Source organism: Pseudonaja textilis, chromosome 1, assembly GCF_049901715.1.
Source record: "Pseudonaja textilis isolate UNSWEBS1 chromosome 1, rPseTex1.2, whole genome shotgun sequence".
NCBI lineage: Eukaryota > Metazoa > Chordata > Lepidosauria > Squamata > Elapidae > Pseudonaja > Pseudonaja textilis.
This window is the reverse complement of record NC_141990.1, coordinates 46,925,479-46,948,552: the sequence shown is the minus strand read 5'-3', so window position 1 is coordinate 46,948,552 and position 23,074 is coordinate 46,925,479. Positions and strand designations below refer to the sequence as shown.

The following is a 23,074-nucleotide window of genomic DNA, read 5'->3' as shown; positions in this document are numbered from 1 at the left end:
GAAGCTTCACATAGATATTAAATAAAATAGGTGAAAAATTTTTAAATTTTTTAAATTTTTTACAACGGTCTGGGTCAGTTTCTCATCCCCTCATGACCACTATGTAATAATAGTGCCTCAACTTGAAAAGCCATTCTGAATTCTTCTGGATTTAAGTTTTCATGAATTGTACCTCACTTGTTCAGATGCATAAAGTAGTTGTGTCAGACCATGTCAGGTATAGTATAGAAAAGCTTATGTTTCTTAGTAAATTTTGATACTTTGAAAAGGTGTTGCCCATTTCCTTCTAATTTTTGGTTACCACAGACAAAGATAACTCTTCTCTTACAGTGCCTGATATTCAAGGGATTACGTTTAAAACATATTTGTTCTGTCTTAACACATCATCTCATGTAATGTTTATTCATATTATCATTTTTGAGATAGTAGTAGTAAAAGTTAGGAATATCCTAATGAATAGCACACGTTTTGAGCTTACATAGATCTGCTCATCCCCTATCAGTTAGAGTTTCATTTCAAACAGGCTGCTGTGTAAAGGCATCAGTGCCAAATTCAACAAAGATAAATTTTGGTGCTTCACTGCAGCTATCTGTGATTTAAGCTTGGGAAGCAGTACAGATCTAGCTGGTATATAATATCATGATGATTACAGATTTGGATGTCTGGATGGTTTTTTTTTCATTTTTTAAAACAATCAAAACAAAATTTCCCAGAGTATAGAATTATAGCGATCAAACTGAAAGAGATTCAAACATCCAATTCTTCACTTTTGTATAAAGTGGTAGAGGCTTTTACTGGTATTATCAGTTATTATTATTAACTGTGAAACTATGACCTGTAACAGACAGCCTAGAAAGCTATAGCCCAATGTCATTCTTTTTTTTAAAAAAAAATTATCCATTTTATAAGTCAATAATTGAAAAATAATTAATACATTAGTATTAAACCCAGGATGCAATCTGTTTCTATATGGAAGCAATGCAAATAAATTCAATAGCCTAAAGAAAGAAGAGTCCCTTGATTTTAACTGGACTGATTTAATGATGAAATCAATAATCATATTTTTTCCCCACAAAGATGCCATACTAGCCCATAGCTGAGGCAATGTAAGTCATCCTTAAATACTGTAAGTGTAAATCAGGCTTTCTCCGCTCCTTACAACACAGTTTTTGCTATGGCCATGATCTAGCACAGCATTGACAAACCTTTTCGGCGCCGAGTGCCAAAATGGGAGCACGTGCACATGCAGGGGAATGACAGAAACAGGAAGAGCAGTTCCCCGGCACCACCTGGTCTTACAGTTTCTGGTGTGCATCTGTGTGCAAAGACCAGTTGGCCACCATGCGTGCACCTGCCGGAAACTGAAAGCTCAGCTTCCTAGTGCACACATGCATGCTGAGGAGCTGTTTTTCTGGTTTCTGGTGCCCTGCACATGTGAAAATCAGCTGGCCAGAGCGCATGTGTGCACTGGAACCCAGAAGAGCAACAGGTAACCGTGACAGCTGGTGTGCCTGGAGAGATGGCTCTGTGTGCTACTTGTGGCACACATGGCCATAGATTCACCATCTTGGATCTAGCATAAACAGTGTGGTCAGAGAACACCCAGGTCCTATGGACAGTCCAGCTCCTTCTTAAGGCCACTGTAGTAACAGTCCTCTGAGTCCCGGCTCTCTGCAGCTATTCTGGTTTGGGCTTCAAGAGAGACCAGATTAATCCCAATCTGGTGCTTTCTGAAGTATTTGTCAGCTGTTACCAGCTTCTTACGTAGGAAAATTTAATGTTCTTTTGAAAGAGTGCAGCATTATTATTTTTTCAAAAAATAATGCTTTAGTCTCCTTTTAAGGAGCATTAGACCAAGGTTTTAAAAAAACCAAACTGTAACAAAATAATAATAAATACTAAAAGCTAAATGTCTTCTCTTTTTAATGATGCTTAATTTGATTGATATAGCAATAGTATTTCAGTTTATATACCACTCAATAGTGCTTTTCAGCACTCTCTGGATAGTTTGTAATGTATTTGAACAATCTACCAATGGAACAGCTTGCCATTTGTCAGAAATGGTATAGGGTCTCCCGTTTGGGTGGGGGGTTGGATTAGATGACCTATAAGGTCCCTTCCAATTCTGATTATCTGTTATCTGTTATTTGCATATTGCCCCCAACAATCTGGGTCCTCATTTTACCAACCTCAGAAGAATGGAAAGCTGAGTCAGCCTATGAGCCCTGGTGGCACAGTGTTTAGAATGCAGTACCGCAGGTTACTTCTGCTGACTGCCAGCTGCCTACAATTTGGCAGTTCGAATCTCACCAGGCTCAAGGTTGTCTCAGCCTTCTATCCTTCCAAGGTGGGTAAAATGAAGACACAGATTGTTGGGGGAAATATGCTGACTCTGTAAACTGCATAGAGCGGGCTGGAAAGCACTGTGAAGCTTACCTAAGTCTGCTATTGCTATTAAGCCCCGTCAGGATTGAACTCCAGACCGCGGGCAGAAGTATTGTCTGCAATACTGCACTTTACCCACTGCACCATCAGATTCTGCTATTTAAAACACTATAGAAATGGAAGCTAGATATGTGATCATGATTCTTTTACCAATTACAAGTTCTCTATAACACTGAAGGGGCAGTACAATAGTGAATTTGAGGGGCAGGGGCATGTTTTGTATCCTGCTGGCCAAGGCCATCCATTGCTGGCACCACCCTTTCCTCACAGTGCTACTCGAAGGTGGTTTTACCTGGCTCCCACTTCATCTACCTTCCTTTCCCATGTCTGAAGCCTCTTGAGCAACTTGGCAAACCATCAAATCAGGCATTCTGGCACCTTCTTAGATTTTCCCATCTCTGCCCTTCATGATATTAAGAAGAGGTATTGCAAATGCTTTGCCTGCCAGCAAGTAATGTTCAGATGAAAGGAAAATGAAGCTGGAAGATCCACTAATCATTTTCCTTAACTTATTCTGCATTAAAACAGTAAAGACAGCACCACTCAGTGGCCTTATTACTGAGGCAGAATAGGGATTGATAATGAGGCAGCACCATTTCTGTCAGCATATGGGTCCTTTTTTTGCCAGTTCATGGCTTAGAGGATAGCAGTTTAATATAAACTCCTTGGCTGTGTCCTATAACTCCAACACCCCAAATCTGCATGAGTAATGCTAAAGGAGGGGAGCAACAGTCCCAGCCCCATCCACAGCTGTTTGGTGTACAATATATAACGAGGAATTGGCAATTCTGGAATTTCATTTAATATTTATTTGGCAGCAAGGAAAAGAGAAGCTGGTTTTCATCTTAAAACACAGTTTATCTCTTCAATAGAAGAAATGGTTGCAGTGAAAACAGCAAAAACACAGGAGTTTCCCATATGTATAGAAAATGGATCTGGCTCTGGTATCCTGTGAATAGATAGAATATACATACACACAAAAAGCCACAGAGCTGTATAAATGCACATATCTCTGTATATTACTGCCTCAGAAAGGAGGGGTTAGTCAATAAGAATTGGATGGGACAGGACTACTCCATTATGCCAGAACCTCCCTTCTTTTCTTACATCCAAGGAGCACATACAAAAGGGGCAGAACTTGCTTTGTGTTCGTGTGACACAGCCTTCATCATCTGACACCACCACCCCTTTTTTTCCTTTAGGGTTGCTTCTGGATGAAAAAGTTTCATTGAGGGTTTGCAAACCACAGGCATTGACTGAACATGTGTATGATTTCTCCACCTGCTCTGCCATTGTAAAATAGTGATTTAAACCAGCATTAAAAAAAAAAGGCCCAAGAACATTATGGCAAAAAGATGAGACAGTAGACATCAGAACTATGGTGATCACGGTCTCTCCTCCTCTCCTACCATCTTTTCTGCCACCTCCACCCTCTTAATTTTCTAAAGAAGCCATCCTCTTTTTCACTGCAGCCTATAGGTTACCTTTTGTGTAGAACCCTTGCTAACAGAGGCAAAGGAGCATCAATCATCACATCTCTAGAGATCATACTGTACCTCGTTTCTCTGGCCCCAGATCAGAAAAAAGCAGATGGTTATTTGCAAATAAAATAATCAAGACCTCAAGAATGCCTCCCCCTCCCCTCCATAGCCTAGCTGTAGGAGAAACCAGCAGAAGCTCTCCTTACCTCAGCCACTTTTCAAGGACACCGCTTATACTCCGAGGACCCTTGACCATCCCTTAAAAACTCCTACTCCCATCCCCCAATACATTTCTTGAGGAGGGGGAAAGGGGGGGTTACCTCAGACAATACTGTTCCTTCAGGATTTTCTGAAGATTCAAGGATGGCATTGAATAGGAATGAATTACCCTTCTAACTGCTACAATGACTCTACTCACAGGCAGGCCCTTTAGAAGCAAGACAGCGGCTGCCTTTGAATCTTTTCTGTAGCCATGGTCACTCTTCATTTTTATTTACCATGAAGTATTATACACATAGTAATAAAACCTCAACAAAAGAAAAAGAAAGCAGGTGCTCTAAGTTTACTCTGGAGCCAGCTGCCAGGGAAGCATACTGTACATTTATTTCATGGGACATAAGGAGCTTAATTGAAAGCTTTTGAAAATGAAATGAATTATGAAATATACCTTGGAACAGCTTTTTATTCTCATCACCCCCCCGCCCCGTACATACCTTGCTAAAGACCAGTGAATGCTGAAACGTGTTAGCATAAAATTGTATTTTCCTTTGATTTAGTATAAAACACGTGAAAACTCTAAGGATAATATTAAAAAGAGGTTCTCAAATGAAAAGAGGTTCTTTTTATTCAAGGTTAAAAACTTGTGGGTAATTAGGATTGGATAAACTCCCCGTTCTGATGTTCACCTCCTATGCTTGATAAAGGTCAGGACTGGATCTAAAAAAATTAGGCATGACCACCTCATCTCGGGCCCTTTGCCCAAATTTATACTTCATTTCAGAATTCAGAGCTCTGCAATACCTTTCCCTCAGGGGTGTCAAACTCACGTTGTCACAGTGACATCACGTGATGTATCAGGACTTTTTTCCCCTTTGCTAAACCAGTTGCGGGCATGGCCAGCGTGTGACACATCCAGCCCATGGGCTGGGAGTTTGACAGCCCTGGCATACCTGGTAGCAAGTAAATACTTTTGGGAAGCCAGGTGACTTTACAAAAACCTGCAGGTTTGAGTAACTATACCTTTCCACTTTTGATGATGCTTAAATATAATTTGTTCTAGGGACAGCAAAAAGGAGTCAAGATGGAGCATCAATTGCATGATTATGATGGCCATCTTGACTTTTTTGACCCATTGGGATACCCCTGATTTGTTTCTTTTCCATAAGAAGTGGTTAGATAAATCAAGCAACTTGCGTAGTTCACAGCTATTTATCTATCTGTCTATCTCTATATCTGTTGGCACATGCATTTCTGAGGCACAGTTCATTTCCCATCATAAGTAACATTGAATGCATTTTTTAAAGATAATGTGTGTCCCTGGGTGATGAAGAGGCTCCCCACATACATAACTCTGCTTGAGCTATCTTCATCCTTCCACAAATTGGATCCTTCACAATGAATTTTCTGGTTATTAACTTTTGCAGTTCATTTCTTGTTTCAGTGAATTTTTCAAAGCAGCTTTTGAGCATCTAGCTGTTGTAAACTTGCAGAAATGAAAACCTGAGGTTTGAAAATAAATTTAAAACAATTATAGCTAAGCTGTTTTTGCAGAGCTTGACTTAGATTTGATATATGTTCTGCTACAATTCATCTATAATTTGGGGCATCCCATCAATGTCATTTATGAACAATCCAGCACGTTGTATAATGATGAGAGGTCAGTGTGCTATATTATGGGCAATGATTCAACAGCCAGTTACAATAGCAAGACCATGATGTTAGATAAAGCACCCTTAAAAAACAAATGGTAAAATGTATCAATTTACAATTCACCAGCAGCTGGAAAAGAATTCAACCATAAACCGTAGTCCATGAACCAAAGTGCCTGCCAGAACAAAATAGAGACGATTGTCTCATGAAAAGGAAACTAGGACTTCTCTGATTAGGTTTCTCAGTAAATTCAGGGACCATGTTTACATGACATACTTAGGTACATAGCTTGGGCAAGAAATGTGTGAAAAATATGTATCATCCTCCATGCTTAGTTCTTTATCCAATGTTACAGTTTTATAAGATCATGAACTTACAGCACCTTGGATAATTGCAAATTGGATTCTATAATTTACAGTGAAACATCCTCTGATTTAGGGTACAGTATTTGGAACTGCTTGTCAAATCAGGTCTCCATAACATAATAAACTCTACCGAAGAAAAGATAATTAAAAAAAATACTAGACTATGAAGAAGTGGATAGATTAACACTGGAAATTAAAGAGAAGGAAGATACGGAATATTTTGAAACATGGGATTCATTTTATCAATGGTTAACTAACAAAAGCAGAAGTTAGAATGTTTAAAATTATAAAAGAAGAATTAATTTTTACCATGAGGGTTTATTATGATATTTTATTACCAATATTATTTAGTATTAACAATTAAGTATTAATATTATGTGGAGAAATACTATTATTATATGATCACTACTAATGAACATCATCATCATTATTATTATTGTTGTTGTTGTTGTTGTTATTGTTGTTGTTGTTGTCGTCGTTGTTCAAATTAACTGTAACCAGACAACCCACTGTTTATATAGACATTGAAACTGTTGCTCTTTCTTTATATAGTAAAAAAAAATTAAAAAATTAAAAAACATGATAAAGCTGTATTGGTTAATGAGCTGTATATGACTGTTCTAAAGAGACATTCTATGCTCGCTCACCCACCAAAAGCTTCTAGCTGAGCATGCCATGCAAATAGAGCAGATTGTTCATTTAGTTTGCATTTACAAGGTGCAAAACAGTTATTCTATATATAAAGGGGGATTTATCTTTCTTTTTAAGAATTTAATGAAGTTATTAAATAAAATTCTTTTCCATTTAAAAAAGGGGGGGAAAGGAACATGCTTATGGACCTCAGGATCCACATTAGAAGTTCTTTGACTCTTCTTTGGTGTTACAGTAATAAAGTAATAAATATAGTACAGAAATAAAGCCAAAGAGACTGTGAGAGGTAAACTGGTGTTAAAATAGACTGGATCAAGAGAAATAAGGGAGTCAGAGAAATCAGTCTCAGAGTGAAGACCCAAAAAAGTTATACTGGCATAGTTGCCCACTCATGAAATACTAGTACTAGTGAATAACATTCTTGGTGTTGCAGCAAGCCTATGGATTTATCCCTGTGGCTCTTGAATTCTCAAATTGTTGATAATGTGGAACTGAGTGATTGGCAGGAACTGGAGTACAGTTTTAGTGGAGCTTCGTGGAGAATGCTGCTCTGCCGTGAAAGGCAAAGCATCTGTTAAAATACAGGATGTCTGGCAAGTATACAGGAAGTGATCATTCATCCTCCACTTTCCATCTCCTCCTGATTAAAGAGGCTGCACAGCTGACTCCAGAAGTAGTAGTTATAGGTTAGATCCAGAGTCATATAATTTTCACAATAGGCTTTTCCTTTCTTCTCTGAAAGGTAAACTTTAGTCCATGCCTCTGTCTCTTGAATCCCACTTTAACTGATAGGGTACTTCTCATGTGGAAAGTACCATAGACTTTAAATAAGTCTGATGCTCAATTTTGCTCACTGCATGCAATGATTGTTACAAACTCTACGTGTTTGTGTGTGTGTGTGTGTGTGTGTGTGCGCGCGCGCGCGCGCAAGAGATGGGGAGAGGGGAAAGAGAGAGATCCTCCATCTGCCTTTATGTCTTTTTACCTCTAGCAGAGAGTGAGGAAGAAACAGAGAGAATGACACTGGGAAAATAGAAAGCACTGCCAGAATCATATCAATGCTGATGGATTTCCTGTTCATTTAGCTCCACATCAACAGACGTAACTTCCCTAGCTTGAGCTAAAGCTCTGAAGGGTGTGGAAATTCAGGACTGGGTGGGGTTGAGTTCATTCCAAAGTTTCTAAAACAAAGGAAAACTTCTAAGGCACTTGAGAGGGGTGTGTGTGTGTGTGTGTGTGTGTGTGTGTGTTAGTAGAGAAAGCAACATGGGGCTTGGCCAGGTCAAATAAATGTGGGCTGAGGGAGGAGGGGAAGCAAGATCCAACTTGGATTGGTGGCTATTAGAAAAATTCCTGGGCTGTAGATTATGCCTGGACATTTTTTAAAAAATTCTGGAAAAAAAAGGCCACTTTCTTATTTTTCTTGAGATCATTACTGAATACAGTATTCCCCTGTAAAGGCATACCTACATCTGTGCATTATTAAAGAGGACCTTCATCTGTAAAGTGGTATTTAGAGACGAAATGGAAATTAACAGTCCAACTAATATGTCTGTTTAATGGTTTAGCCCTCTTTTCTAGTCTTTAAATTCTTTTTTTGACTATAGCTTATGGTTTAGTACTGTGTACTACAGTACTACAATACTACAGTATCTCATGACTGAAATCTGCTTCTCATTTTTATGTGGAAATTGCAACTGATGCTTTAGCTTTATTCATTTATTTCTACTTATAATCAAATCCTTGCCTGTCCAAAATTACTGTATACATGCCATTTTCTAAAATTGTATGTTTGATGTGTTTAATATTTCCTTTTGGTTTTATTGCTTTTATATTTCTATGAGATTTATTGTGTATCACTTTATAATGCTTGTGGAAAGATACTCAGTATTAAAATTATAAATTACTGTGCTTGTATTTTATAATAAATAAACTGCACTCTACCTTTAAAAATATTTTCATTATTTTTGAAATGTAATTTTTAAAACATTTCATCTGTTTTTGGCTTCAGTGTTCTTATTATTAAATCCCATTCACTCCCATCGTTTGATTCAATAATATTTTTCACCAAACCATCCATTTTTATACATAATTTTAATTTTTGTGTGCATATTTTACATTAGCCTATGTATTTCTGCAATTATTGCAGTCCAAATTATTTACTGTATATGCACTGAGGTCATTTTGCAAATGAAAAACTTTACCTTAAAACTTGGAGTGATGCAAAAAAAAGAAACAGAACTGGATTCTAATGTTTTATCTCAGGAAGTATAACTCAGGTCAATTTTCATAATAAAATAGAAGGAACCTGATACAATGATTCATGATAAATTGCAGAGTGTAGCTTTTCCAAATCCTCAGGTTGTATTTTGATTTGTGGGCTTTCTCATTTTTACTATCCTTTATACTATCCTATAAGCTGGGTCCTGGAATGGACAGCATGTGAGCTGATATTTATTTTATTTATAATTATTTATGTATTTGACTATTTATATAGCCACCCATCTCACCTGGTGACTCCAGGTAATGTATGGTGAAACCAAGAATTAACATTTTTTGTAAACCCATTAACAGAATAAATATGGATAAAACAAAAGTATAAGGAGAAGTTTACATGCTGGGTGTATGACCAGGCTGACTTAAGACATCGGATTGAACTCACAAGTTATTGCCTCTCTTCAATCACAGGGCCTTAATATCCAAGGGCAAATATTTTGATATTTGAGGAAGAACAACTCACAAACCTTACTTTTTCTTTTTTTTTTCTTTCTTTCTTCTCTGGGAGTAAAAAATATGACAGGGTAGATGAAGAATGGTTGAAGAATTTGGGTTTGGCTAGTCTCGAGAAAAGAAGGGTAGCAAGATTCCAGTATTTGAGAGGCAGCCATAAAGAGATGGGGGTCAGTTTATTTTCCAAAGCACCAAAGGGCAGGACATGAAACAATGGGTGGAAGCTAATCAAGGAGAGAAGCAGTCTGGAATTCAGGAGAAACTTCCTAACAGTGAGGACAATCAGCCAGTGGAACAGCTTACCTTTAAAAGTTGTGGGTGCTTTATCACTGGAGGCTTTTAAGAAGAGACTGGACAGTCACTTGTGTGAAATGGTATAGGATCTCCTGCTTGAGAGGGGGCTGGATTAGAAGACCTCCGAGTCCCAGCTCTATTCCAATTCTGAAGTGTCCTGATATGATAAAGTAGAGCCACTGAAATCAGTAGGATTTGAGTTAGATGACGCAAGAGTACATTCATATTTAAAAATTTACAGTTCTTAGTTTTCCAACTGTGATCTGCAAGTCAAAAATCAGATTGAGCAGGTTTTGCTTTTATTTGTGATCAGTTTTGAAATGCAATCATTCCTCATATAAATGTTTTCATACTCACTTTATATAACCTACATCCATGACATTTTCATTATAACCGAGAAATACCTCTCTTTGGAAGGCTGGGGTTTTTTTATCTTGAGATTTATTGAGGAATTACATTCTAATCCACAATATGTTACTAAAGATTAAAGCTAGGTCAGCAGGGAAAGGGGGATTCATCTTCCTATTTAACAGAATAAGTGAAAAACTTTATAAAATACATAAACAAATTGACCTCTATATACTTGCATACATGTCTCTGTGTTAAACAAAAGCTTTATCATAAATATATGTTTTAAAATTAGCAAAGCCTAACTGTAGTATGTGTATGTGTGTGGGTGCGTGCATGTGTGGGTGTGTAATGCTAGAATTTGATTTGCCAAACATGCTTCTTATTCCTTTATTCCCTACATCTAAAATGGAAAAATGCACCTTACTCATTTGGAGCTGAATGTCTTATATTTCAACTTAGAACTTTTAAGAAAAATATTTTAAACATGAAATGCCCTTTTCTGTCCTTTAAACCCTAGGAGCACAATAGCATGCTTCCCAACCAATTCCCAATACTAAAAGTCCCAAATCTGATTCCTTTCCAGTTAAAAATGTAGGTATAACGATATATGTGGCAGAGCATGGGACAGTTAACTGTCAGCTAAATAATTTTTATGGGTGCCCTTTCAAGCACTCCAAAAATATGTCAAATTCCAAGATCTCCAAAATTCAACAGCTAATATGTGGCCACTAGCATATTGTGGCCTCTGGGACTGCCCAAAATGGTGATTTAAAAATTGGGAGCTTTTGTTTTCATTTTTGCAGAATAGGAATTAAAAGAGAAAAATAACTGTTGCAGGATGTTAATGCATCCTTTTCACTGGTAAAATAAGGTGTGTTATGTTTACAGAAGCTTATGAACTATTTCACAAACAATTCTAAATTCTCCAACTGCTCCCCTCAGCAATCAAAAGGGGCACAAAATATAACACTGCCCTCTTCAGTAATATTACCAAATCACTGCACCCTGCAGTTCTCAGGGGCTGAAAACCATTCTATCAATGGATCATGATAATGATACACACACTGTCCACAGTTGAAAAATGTTGCCTTGTTTTAAGTAGGGTTTGACAATATTTTGGTAGCCAGGAACTGTGCTTGATATTTAAGAAGCATTTCTACAGTAGGTGGGCGATAATGCAAAAAGTGTGGAGTACTGTCATGAATTTGTGTGGCAATCCCATTTCTAATTTTCCTCCCCCTGGAATTTTTAGAAGAAGTTGAAGGGCCTTTGTTTTCTGCACTAAGTCATGGTCTAGTACAATGGTGTCAAACTGGCAGCCCATGGGCCGCATGCATCACACACAGGCCACACCCTCCACAAAGTGGGAAAATATTGTGAAATGTCACATGTCACCAATTTGAGGCTGTGAGTTTGATACCTGTGGCCTAGTATGATAGAGCAGTGTTTCTCAAGCTTGGCTATTTAAAGACATGGACTTCAACTCCCAGAATTTCACAGTCAGCCACCAAGATGGATCACTTTAATACTTGTAAAGTATACCGGCAATCAAGATACACGCAATGCAAACATCAGCCTTTTTCTTTTTATATCTCTGTTGCAGCAAGCAACCCTCTCCTGCCTTTTTATTTTATTTTATTTTATTTTGGCAACTAGAACACACAGCATAATCGTCACAAGTTGTCAATGTCATACTTTTGTCACCAGAAGTTGAAGAAGTCTGCAGGATTCCTATTTGGATGCAAATCCCAACAGGTCCTCCTCCTGTGATTCACATCAAAATCAACTTTGAAAATGGTTTTGATATTAGAAACAGCTGTCAGGATAAAACTTTTATTCAACCACAGGGCATCCAACTCCAAGAAAACTTCTGCTTCTGTTCCACACAACTTTTGGCTTTTCCTTCATTCTCCCCCATTCTAGTCTGTCTGCCTTTCTTTTATTCAGACTTCAATGTAATGAAATAATTGATAAACGTATCTTTAACAATATGAAACAAATGCATAATAAACCTGTTGGGAATGGTATAGTGTTTCTTAAAAATTGACCAGCAGTATTAAAAGTGCTCCTGGCATGTGGTGATAATTAAATCTCCTGATGACAATTAATTCTTTTGTATTATTATTAATTATCTTTACCTAACGTGTACGTATTATGACACTTTATTTTAGATAGAGGGCTACTTACTACTGTATTGTTTAACTTTGAACAACATGGGTTATTGGTTGCAGCTGTTCATTTAATGTTTGTGTAGATGGGCCATCAAGTAAATCATATAAATGAATAAATCTCAAAATATTTACATGTAAAATGGAAGGGTCACCTTACATTCATGGAAGTAAGCCTTATCTATAGAGATTCACTAATAGAACTTGAAGGAGGAAATTTGTGGTATCCATGATTGGAGAACCTCCAGGATTCTGCACTTTTATTGAGAATAATTATTTTAAGTAAAGGAAAAGCCATGGCAATTCAGAATATTCTTCTCCTCTCCTGTTTTATTATCCTCCAAAAGGGAGGACAAGGAGGGGGAGTGAAGAACATATTTGTTTTTGTTGTTGACAAAAGGTCAAAGTTAAGAATATATAGTAAGCACATACAGTATATCTTATATTTGTTGTACCTAGTGGCAATAGCTAACTTTCTGCATTCTCTTTTATACTTTTATTCCTGTTCCTGTTCAACTTTTCTCCTGTTTTTCCTTCTTGTTTTTTCTTTTCTTTCTTCTTTCCCTCCCAGTGCAACTGCCCTTGGTCAACATGGTCTTCTTCTCCTTTCTCTCACCTATGCCTATTTAGACAGGATTTTTGTTTTACAAAGAGATTGCCATAAAAATAAATTTTAAACAGTGATCATTAATCCATTTAATATAAATTTAATGCTTTGCTCTAGCCTTATCCTCTTATGGAGTGTAGCCTCTGGATATATTTCATACTGAATATAGCTAGTATCTAGTACATCTGGATAATAGTTGCATAAAAAATTGTTTTCAGAATCATTAAATATCACATTAACAGGAATAGCATATATCCTTGTGTATGTAGGTGTCTGTATGAGTGTGTGTATTTTGCTTAACTGGCCATTTTCTTAAATACATGCTTATTTTTCTTTTGAAATGAATACAGTGGTTTTGGGGTAGTATCTGAAGGCAGGCAAAATGACGGAGATTTCATCTAAGAGTAGTCTTACCATCAAGAATAAGATGAAGAGTTCTGCTTTTTCTTTCTCAACCCAAGGTCTTTCCTCTTGGTTTGGGATTCTTTGACTTGACAAATAAACTTGGAGAGTCATTCGTCTATAGGTAGTCATTTTAATTTCATAAGTGATGAGTTGTACAACAACAACAACAACAAAAGGAAATGTTTATTCCACTTTTTCTTCTTTACATTTTAGAACAAAGGAAATTTCAGGGTTTCAGGAGCTCACCAGCGGGCACCATTGTGCCTATCGTCCCTTTCCTATTGTCCCCATTTATTCATACCCATTTCCTGTATTCTTACTCATGTTTATACTTATATCTATTATCTTGTAAGTGATTGACAAATCAAATAAATAAATAAATAAAATAAATTCCAAGGTACCCAAAAAGCCTTATTTTGGTACTCCTCTTTTGTATGGGCAGAAGAAACAACCTTGGCAATCAGGATGAAGAGTCAGTATCAAGGCAATAACCAGATAAATAACTTTGAATCCAGGCAGAATTGTAATCTAAGTAACCCTCAGACCCTTAAGACATTCCCTAGTTCTCATAAAGATAAGAGTATGGAGGGGGAAAATACACTTGGACTTGCAAGATTTTGATTTTTAAGCTTATAATATAAAGGTCCCCAATGCCTGGGCTATGGCCCATTGCCGGCCCATGGCCTACTCAGAACCAGGCCACATAAGCAGCAGGCTGGTGCGCACACGCCTGTGCACAGCTTAATTCATGCAAGTGGTGGGCCAGTGTACATGCGCTTGCATGTGCAACTCAACTTGCAGTCCAGCTGCGTGCACATGAGAGTGCACGTTGGCCCACCACTCATGTGAGTTGAGCTACAGGCCCTGGCTTGCCTCTCATGCAACCCAGTTCCGCTCTCCCACCAACCAAGCCACCAAGCTGCCAACCCGGCAAACCACCAAGCTGCAAAGTTTGGGGACTGCTGTTATAATAAAAGTAACATTAACATGCATGACTTGGTTTCCTAGTCTTGTCTTTCTTCAAGGACTGGAATCTAATTTGTTATTGTTACTACTCCTTCAAGTGAGAGGAAAGGCAGATTGAGCAGTGGGATTGAGCATTACCAAACATGGCTGAATTTTAGAAATCCAACATGAGGATGGAAGGGGGTAAGCATGAGTGATTTCCTCTCACTATCTGACCTAATTCTGATTAAAATCAAATTAAGTTTTCCCACCCTAATGATATAGGATGTTGTGGGAGTAAAATTATTACATTTATTTTACTTCTGAGACAGGTGCCAGATGCCATTAGTTGTTACTCTTCTCTATAGGTATGGGGTTATATATGAATATTGATAACTTACCCCAGAATCAATTGACGCTGGTCATCTGTACTTTTCCAAACTCTCCAATTCTTTAAAATATACAGAGAATCTTCCAATTCCTATATTTCTTGAAACTTCAAATCAGAATGTATTTTCTCTCTCTAGCAATTACACATACAGTATATGCATGATATGTATATTCTACTTATATACATAAACACATACATTTAATGTTATTACCACTTCAGTGTTATTGTAGCTATCGTTACTCCTGTTACTGTGATATTTAATGATTCTGAAAATAATTCTTTATGCAACTTCTTATCCAGATACACTAGATACTAGCTGTCATGATTCTTAGTCAACTTATGTTGAGAATTATGAAAAATGAAATATCTAGCAGATAGGATTGGATTTAAACCTACAAAAGGCAGAAACTTGGAAGTTGTGAAATTTTTGTGAAAGTGAGAGGTGATTTATTTCTCCTGTTTAATTTTGTACCAATGATGGTTATGAAGACCATTTCAATGGAAACTTTACTGTTCTTCAATTAACTCCTCTTGACTGAAATTCTGATGGGCGATAGGCAAAGTTTCCCGCCCTATTATTCATTCATTTATTCATTCATTCATTTATATCCCGCTTTTATTATTCTTTTCAAATTTCAGAGTTGTGATTAGGAGGAACAATGAATGTGTGTATTGTGTCATTCTGCAATAGTGAGTTATATAATTAATTTTGAAAGACAGACTTCAGCACAATATTAATATATAGGTGATGTTGGGTATATGAATACTCCAACTGGTTTGGGTTGAATAAATATGTAAACCTAGGATTAAGTGCTATGTAGCTTTAAGCACAAGAAACTGCAATGTCATTGTGGGTGCGGTTGCAGGCAGCCATATAGGTAGGAGGGGAAACGTAATAGCCCCGGCTTCTGGATGCAACTGTATGAGTCCGGCTTCTGCATGCACCTGGTTACTGTTCCTGGTCTGTTGCCTACTGTGTGTTGGAAAGTCTATCTGCTTACTTTGAGGCTACTGTGCCAGTTACCAAATTCAACTGAACACAAGGACTGTTTGGTTTGGTGAGCTGAGGATTCAGCATTGTCTTGGTGAGAAAGGTATCATAGAGAGAAGATTACAAGCAGATAAGGACATTGTATTTACTGTAAATGGACTTGATAACTGGATTGATAATACTGGATAATGATATATGGACTGAATGACTATTCTTAATCTCTGTATGAATTAAATACCTATTTAAACCACAAACAGTGTATTTGTCTCAAGTGTGTGTATACTCTAGGGCCCAGCCTCACTCTCATTTGGCTGCCTGGCTTGACTGCTGCTGTGCACTCAGCTAAGGGGTTTATCCCCAAACACTAACAGGTGATCTTCTTCTTTTTCTTCAGCGTTTGTCTCGCGCTCGGGCGAGGTCCGCTAATGTCCTTGAGTACTGCTTCCACACCTCTCTGTCTGCCACGTGTGTCGGGTCTGCCTTCGCGATCTCTAGATCGACCTTGATCGTGTCCATCCAGCGTTGTTTAGGTCTACCACGCGGTCTCGCTCCTCCGACAGTCACCTTCATTACAGATTTGATGATGGATTCTTCCTTGGCGCGGCTCACGTGGCCGAACCATCGTAGCCGGGACTGCCTCATGACCGTGGGGATGGGCACGACGTTGAACCGTCTACGCACTTCTTCGTTCCTGACGCGATCGAGTAGGGTGAGGCCTACCGACCATCGGAGCATTCGCATCTCCATTATCTGGAGTCTGCTTTCGACTTCTTTGGTCGTCGGCCAGCACTCTGCGCCGTATATGGCCACGGGGTGCACCACAGAGTTATAGATTTTCGCCTTCAGGCGCATCGGCATCTTCTTGTCACAGAGGACGCCCGTGATGGACTTCCATTTGCCCCACGCTGCATTGATCCTGGCTGCCACCTCAGTTTGTAGTAGGCCTTCTTCCCCAAGAGTAGTTCCCAGGTACTTGAAGGTGGAGGCGCGCGGTAGCTCCTGCCCGTTCACGTGGATGGAGCCTGTCATTTCATTGTCAGTGGTCAGGTATTCGGACTTCTTTAGGTTCAGCCGGAGCCCGAACTGCTCGAGGCGGTCGTGCCACTGTTGGACTCGGTGCTCTAGTTCAGCCTTGCACAGGTTGGCCAGGAACACATCATCGGCGTAGAGCAGCGTCCATGGGGCGGGCGTGTACAGGTCGTGTGTAATTGTGTCCATCACCAGAATGAACAGCAGTGGTGAGAGAGCAGAGCCCTGGTGTACGCCGACGGTAATATTAAACTCCTCTGATATCCCAGCTGCCGCTTTTACACGGCTTTTGTGACATCTGTATAGGAGTTGGACCCATTGTACGAGCAGCTCAGGCACGCCGTGGTCTCGCAGTGCGTACCAGATGAGATCGTGCGGGACTCGGTCGAAGGCCTTTTCCAAGTCTAGGAAGGCGGTGTGGAGCGGGATTTTCTTCTCTCTGTGAGCCTCCATCAGCATCCGCACACCGAAGATGGCGTCGGTGGTGCCGCAGTTCTTGATGAATCCAGCCTGGTTGACGCTGATGTCGACGGTGTCCCTAATGCGCTTATCAAGGACGCGTTCAAAGATCTTCATAGTGTGTGACAGTAACCTGACCGGTCTGTAGTTGGAGCAGTCCGCTGGGCTGCCCTTTCCCTTCCAGATCGGAACAGTGGTGCTGCGGTACCAGTCGTGTGGCACTTTTCCCGTGGAGACGATGTTGTTGAACAGCTCGCACAGCCACAATGCCGAGCCCGGTAGTGCCTTTTTCCAGAAGTCGGCAGGGATGTCGTCTGGTCCTGTTGCCTTACCGTTTTTCATGGCCTTGATGGCGTCGGCGACCTCGCTGGCATAAATGCCTGAGACTGGGCCTTCAACTGGGTCACCTCGCGGGGTTCGTGGGTGTGGGAACTCCTCGGTGGAGATCTTCTCGAAGTATTGCCGCCACCTCTCCGCAGCGTCTCTGGGGTTGACGATCAAATTTCCCTTTCTCGTTGATCCCATGAAACTGGTCAATGTCCAGGGTCTTCCTGTGTCTGCTTTTGGCTAGGCGGTAGATCTCATTCTCGCCTTCTCGCGTGTTCAGCTTCTCGTAGATGTCATCGTAGTGGGAGCTTCTGGCTGTCGCTACTGCTTTCTTGGCTGCCTTTTTGGCCGCCTTGTATTCGCAGAGCTTCTCGCTGGTCTTGTCCTGAAGAAAGGCCTTGTAGAGCCGTTTCTTCAGGTGTACGGCATCTTGTACTTCCGGTGTCCAGAGCCATGTATCTCGTTCGATGCGTCTAACAGGTGATATTATAATTTTATAATATAAAAGTATATTTCAAATGTATATTACTAAACAACTTATTACAGTACTCAATAGAGGCAATCTATAATTATAAAAATGGAGGGCAATATTGTTACTATCAGTGGGTTTTATTTATAATCTGCAGTTCTTCTCATGGCAACTTAGTTGCTGCCAAAATAAATAATAAATAAATAATCAGCCCATCAGCCCACTTTTTTCCAAAGCTGTGACTTTTGGGATTTCAATCCATAGAGGTGTGTGATTGTGGAAATTAAACTCCAGAGTTAAATAAACCAAACCTTTAATACAGGTTGACTGTTCAGTTATTTAAATTTCTCCTTTTAAAAGAAAGGGAAGGGAAAAGAGATCCACCTCTGCTAAGAAATCCTTTAAACCAACCTTTAACTGGCCCTTTAGTTTTTCCTTTTTATAAACATTGTATTTAGATGTGAAAAATACAGAAAGAAATTTTATTCAGCTTTTTCAGGTTTGTTTATTTCTTTGTTTTTTGCTTTTGTTTTTCTGGTCCTCCGTGCTCTGCATTATGTGAGGCTGAAGGTTACAAAAAGAAAGAAGATATATTGTGTCTAAGTTAAGGAAGAGCCACTTTCTGAATCAATAAATTTTTGCAAATCCTGTTTGCATTTATTTTGTATACACCTTTGGCCCCTGCATGAGACTGCAAACAGGGCTTCATGTTTCAAATCACTTCCAATTCAGAGAATGGATGATGGTCTTTTTCAGAATAAAAACAAAAAGATACAAGTGCTTAACACAGATAGTGAAATCCCAAAGTCTGTTGCCTTTAAGAATGTCATCCCAAAGTCTGTTGCCTTTAAGTATGTCATCCCAAAGTCTGAATTAAGTGTGTCATCTTAACACAAACATGTGCACAATGAACAGAATTAAAAGAGGAGCAAGCATGAGACAGCAAAAACGAATGTTAGACGATGACAGAAAATTATATAGGCTGCAGAACACCCAGGGCAAAATGTGTGCAAAGGACGGATTCTTACTTTTTAAAAAAGTTATCATAACTGGTTCCTTTTTATTTCTTTACTTTTCCTGCTATTGGAAAGACAGAACTATGTTAATTCAAAGACTGGAATAGTTTTTCCTCTGTTCTGACCAGAAGGTTTCTTTGGGACCTTTTGGAGGGGTGGGATTTTATCGGTTCAGCCAGGTTCAGGAAAATCGTTAGCTCAGAGGATCAGCTAGAAGAGAACTAGTTCAATTTGCTCTGACGATCAGCTGTTGGGCCCACCTATTAAGTATGGGAAATAAGAGGCTGAACCAGGGCTTAGTGCAACAAGGTTTATTTACAAGGACTGAACGTGCTTGCTCAGCCTGGAACTGGCTCGCAGCGAACAGCGAAAGGGCTGGACCCAGCAGCCTGCTTTTATAGCAGGCTGCTGGGGAAACCCAGCCAATGAGAAGGGGCAGCTGCCCCTGCAGCGTGAACGGACCTGGGTGGGAACTTCTTCAAGGTCCAGGGACATAACACCCTTCCCCCCAGATGCGAACACGCATAGTCCTTGAGGTATACGGGAGGTTTGTGCTGACGTCCAGAGCGGCGCAACTCTGGTGTGCTGTTTGGTGGATCAGAGTCCGTCGGTGACTGTTGGCTTGATGATGAGTCCCAGTACCATCCTCGGTCGGAGCAGGTCCGGGGCTAGAAGGGCTGGACGCTGGGAGTGTCCTCACGCCCGTCTGGCTCGGATGGGTTGGGACGCTAGGTCGCCGCAGTCAGCATTTGGATTCTCTGGTCCGGCTGAAGGTGTTAGCAGGTCATCGGGGTAGATGTTGCTGTGTGGTAGTTGCAGCGGACTCTCACCGGTCTGTGCCCACGAGTCGCGGCTGACGAGGGTGCCCTGGCATCTCGAAGCTGGTCCAGATGTCGTCTCCAGACCCGGCCATCTTCCAGCTTAACCCGGTATGATCTGGGTCCTGTGATGGCTACGATTTCTCCCGGGATCCACAATGGGTCGCCAGCGAAGTTTCTCGCGAACACGGGTTCCTGCAAGACAAAATGCCTACTCCCGATGTGGAAGCGAGAGGAGAGTCAGGGCAGTAATGTGGGTGAAGCCTGTCCAATACAGTTCGCAGGCGTCTGCCCATCAGAAGCTCGGCCGGGGACTTGTTGGTTACCGTGCAAGGGTTGAATGCTGGCTTAACAGGAAACAGGATAGTTTGTGGTGCCAGTCATCCTTGTTGAACCTGGCCAGGGCTTCTTTAGTGGTCCTAACAGCTCTCTCTGCCAGCCCGTTACTGGCAGGATGAAAGGGGGCCGTGAAGATGTGACGAATGCCCAGGTTGGCCGTAAAAGCGACTGAATTCGGTTGACGCAAATTGGGGACCATTGTCGGAAACAATGGAGTCTGGTAGACCGTGCGTAACGAACAGGCGAGTCAATGCCTTGATGACTGCTTGTGAAGTGGTCGTGGATAGTTGTGCCACATCAATCCACTTTGAGTAAGAGTCTACGACCACGAGGAACATTTTGCCATGCAATGGGCCCGCAAGATCGATGTGAATCCTGGACCAGGGTGCGTTGGCACTTTCCCACTTGGTGGGGGTGGCAATTGGAGGATGGACGGAAACCTGGCAGGGATGGCAGGAGCTTACCCATTTGTTGATGTCCTCGTCGAGGCCGGGCCACCAAATGTAGCCGGCGCCAACGCCTTCATTCTGACGATGCCCGGGTGGCCCTCGTGCAACGCCTCCAGCACTCGGGTACGCAGAGATGTCGGGATGACCACTCGAGTGCCCCACAGCAGGCAGCCCTGTAAGCTCGACAGTTCCTGTAAGCGGGTCTTAAATGGAGTGAATTTAGCTTCAATGTCACTGCCTGGCCACCCCTCCTCACCCAGTCCAGTACCTGGGTGATCGTTTTGTCCGCTTTGGATTTATTGGCAATATCAAGGGCAGTGATTGGGAGGTCCAGTTGGGTGACTTCAAAAATGGCGTTGACCGGGGCAGGGTCTTCAGCTGGGGCAGGCAGGGGCAGCGGCTGAGGGCGTCTGCGTGGGACAATGTTTTACCTGGGCGGTGCACGAGTCTACTGAGTATGCTGCTAGGAAAAGGGTCCATCTGGTCATTCTGGGGGACAGAATTTGAGGGTCTGCTTGTCACCTGCTAGTAACCCTAAGAGCGGTTTGTGGTCCGTGACTAGCTCGAAAAAGTGGCCAAAGAGAAATTCGTGAAATTTCTTCACCGCTGCAACAGCTGCCAAGGCTTCTTTATCGATCTGACTGTAATTGCGCTCTGTTGCAGAGAGCGTCCTGGAAAAAAAGCGATAGGGGCCTCGGAGCCGTTGGGGAGCCTGTGGCTTAAGACTGCCCCAATTCCGAAGGGAGATGCGTCTGCTGCCAGTACTAATGGAAGGTTGGGTCAAACTGGATAAGCACTGCCTCTGATGTGAGTAGCGACTTGACTGTGCGGAAGCGGAGTCTTCTTTGTGTCCCCAATGCCAAACCGTTTTTATCCAGAAGTCTGTGGAGGGGTTCTGCCACAGAGGCTTTATGGGGCAGGAACGACGCGTAAAGTTCAAGAGCCCCAAAAAGGCCTGCAGTTCCGCTTTGGAGGTTGGAGTGGGTGCCTCGTGTATTGCCTTAACCTTGGACTCCAGGGGGTGAATGCCTGAGGCGTCAATTTTATAACCCAGAAAGTCCACCTGTCTAGTGGCAATGGCACATTTTTTTCTTTTTAACTTGAGGCCATGCTGCCTGAACCTCTCTAGGACTGCTCGAACTCTCTGGAAGAGTTGGGGTCTGTTCCTGGCCGAGACTAAGATGTCATCGAAGTAGGGTACTACTCCAGGAAGGCCCTGTAAAATCCGCTCCATGAGGGATTGAAAAATGCCTGGGGCAACACTTACGCCAAACTGGAGACGCTTGCACGGAAGGCACCCTGTGGGTGACAATGGTCTGAAGTTCTGCCGTTTGGTCATCAACAGGGAACTGTTGATATGCTTGAGACATGTCCAATTTGGCAAAGATAGTGCCAGGTTCAAAAGTATGTAATAAATGCTGAATGACGGGTACTAGATAAGCGCTAACTTGCAAGAATTTATTGATTGTGGTCTTGTAGTCTGAGCAAATTCTCAGGCTACCATCTTTTTGAGGGGTGTGACGATGGGCGTCTCCCATTTGGCGAAGTCTGTAGGCTCCAGGATCCCTTGTTTTAGTAATTTATCTAATTCAAGGTCTAATTTAGGCCGAATGGCAAATGGAACTCTGCGAGGTTTTAACCGAATTGGGACTGCCTGGGGATCGACTGAAAATGAGATAGGGGTGCCGTTATAACACCCTAACTCATCACTGAATACGTCTGAGTAATCAGCAAACAGGGAGTCCGTGTCAGAGGTTGAGGTAGCATGGACTCCTGTTAGCCCTAAACCGAGGTGGGGAAACCAATCAAGTCCCAAAAGTGTAGGGAGGTTGCCGCTCACTACCACTAGAGGTAGGTGGCCCTTAAAGGTTTTAAATTTAACAAAAAACTTGCCTCTGCCGATTACAGGAATGGTCTTCCCTGGTAGTCCTTTAGGCTAAGCTGGCACTTCTGGAGTCGGTTTCTTGATAGGCTGGGTTGAAGCTCCTTGAGGGTGTTCCAGGAAATAATGGAGAGCGCTGACCCCGTGTCAACCTCCATGTTGCAAGGTTTACCTTCTAATAAGACGGAAGAGAGATTTTACTAATAGAATAGCAAGTGTGATTAGCGCAGAGGTGTGTGCGACAGTTTAATACTTGCCTTTGGGGCCTGGCATGTGCGAATGAAGATGCCCTTTGTGCTACGTTGTGTGAGGCTTGGCATACTCTTGCAATGTGCCCCTTCTTATGGCAGTTGTTGCAAGTGGCTCCTTTGAATTTGCATGTGGTCCTCAGGTGAGGTCCACCACAGGAAAGGCACAGGGTGATGTGCTTGGATGGCCCGGTGTTATCTTGTCTGGTTCCTGCCTGCGGGCGCCTGGCGTTTGTGAGGCGGTGAATGTCGGCCTCGTCACTTGGGTCTTCCTCGTTGACCACCTCTTCTGAGTGGACGGGAACTGCTGTTTGCTTGGTGACAGGACCTTGGATCTCGGTGGCT

General features: G+C 41.4%; 1 long non-coding RNA gene across 1 annotated transcript in view; it reads right to left on the bottom strand.

Moving 5' to 3' along the window:
- Positions 1–3,235: 3,235 nt before the first annotated feature.
- The window catches only part of LOC148127602 (uncharacterized), a 73,646-nt gene continuing 53,807 nt past the window's right edge, over positions 3,236–23,074 (bottom strand). The window contains exons 2-3 of the long non-coding RNA XR_015743612.1: positions 9,845–9,992; positions 3,236–5,645 (exon numbers count right to left, since the gene is read on the bottom strand). This is a non-coding gene — a long non-coding RNA (uncharacterized LOC148127602). The remainder of the gene's footprint in view (positions 5,646–9,844; positions 9,993–23,074) is intronic.